Source organism: Cetorhinus maximus, chromosome 14, assembly GCF_964194155.1.
Source record: "Cetorhinus maximus chromosome 14, sCetMax3.hap1.1, whole genome shotgun sequence".
In the NCBI taxonomy this organism is placed as follows: domain Eukaryota; kingdom Metazoa; phylum Chordata; class Chondrichthyes; order Lamniformes; family Cetorhinidae; genus Cetorhinus; species Cetorhinus maximus.
In genome coordinates, this window is record NC_135892.1 from 25,185,857 (window position 1) to 25,187,215 (window position 1,359).

Here is a 1,359-nt window from a genome sequence, read left to right on the forward strand (position 1 = left end):
GCTCGCTTCGGCAGCACATATACTAAAATTGGAACGATACAGAGAAGATTAGCATGGCCCCTGCGCAAGGATGACACGCAAATTCGTGAAGCGTTCCATATTTTTCCCCGTCAGATCCTTCCTACACGCCAGGAGTCTCACCCCCTCTGCACGTTGCCCTCGAGGTGGCTGTGGTGGGGAAGAGACCGTTGTTCACCTCCTTGTGGATTGTGCCTTTGCAAAGAAAGTCTGGAGAGAGATGCAGTGGTTGCTGTCGAGGTTCATCCCGAGCAGTTCTGTGACACAGGACTCTGTGCTCTACGGGCTGTTCCCAGGGACACACACCGAGACAAACATCGACTGCAGCTGGAGGATCATCAACTCGGTGAAAGACGCGCTTTGGTCTGCCCGAAACTTGTTGGTCTTCCAGCACAAAGAGTTGTCCCCGACCGATTGTTGCGGACTGGCACAATCCAAAGTCCAGGACTACGTGCTGAGGGACGCACTAAAGCTTGGGGCAGCTGCCGCAAAGGCGCAATGGGGAAGGGTCGCTGTCTAAGACCTTTCTACCACAGCGCACCGAGAGACTGGGAACTGTTTAGAGCCCCTCGGGCTGTACAGATCAAAATGAAAGGCTGTAAATGATTGTAATATTGTTTGTACTGATGCACCTGGTGATACATTTTGTAAAAGTTTAACCTGGATTGTACCCTTGTAATGTTGTGTTTGAAATGGTTTTAAATGTGATTGAAGATATTTTATGAATAAAGTATATTTTTACAAAAAAAAAAAAAAAAATCACCACCTGCAAGTTCCCCTCCAAGTCACACACAATCCTACTTGGAATTATATCACAGTTCCTTCACTGCTACTAGGTCAAAATCCTGGAATTGGTCCCTAACAGTGTGCCAACATCACGCACATTGTATTGTTCAAGAAAGCAGTTCATCACCACATTCACAAGGGCAGTTAGGGATGGTGATAAATGTTGGTCTTGCCTGTGATGCTCACGTGCCAGGAATGAATAAAAAACAGGCCATTCAAGCATGGTAACTTCTCTATGCCTTAACGGAATTAAGTAGCTCCTGAAACTATTATTACCAACAAGCCACAGTGCGATCACAGCCTGAATATCACAGCATAATTATGATAGCTTGATAATCACAGCATGATTATAGCAGCTTGATTATCACAGCTTGATTATCACAACTTGAATATCACAACTTGATTATCACAGCTTGATTGTCACAGCTTGATTATAAAAGCAGCTTGATTATAACAGTTTGATTATCACAGCAGCTTCCTTATCACAGCATGGTTATCCCAGCATGATTATCACAGCTTGAATAGCACAGCATGATTATCACTGTTTGAATATCA

At 44.5% G+C, this 1,359-nt stretch overlaps 1 non-coding gene across 1 annotated transcript; it reads left to right on the top strand.

Moving 5' to 3' along the window:
• Nucleotides 1–105, top strand: LOC144690217 (U6 spliceosomal RNA). Its single transcript, XR_013578814.1, has one exon. It is a non-coding gene; the product is annotated as a U6 spliceosomal RNA (small nuclear RNA).
• The last annotated feature ends 1,254 nt before the right edge of the window (nt 106–1,359 follow it).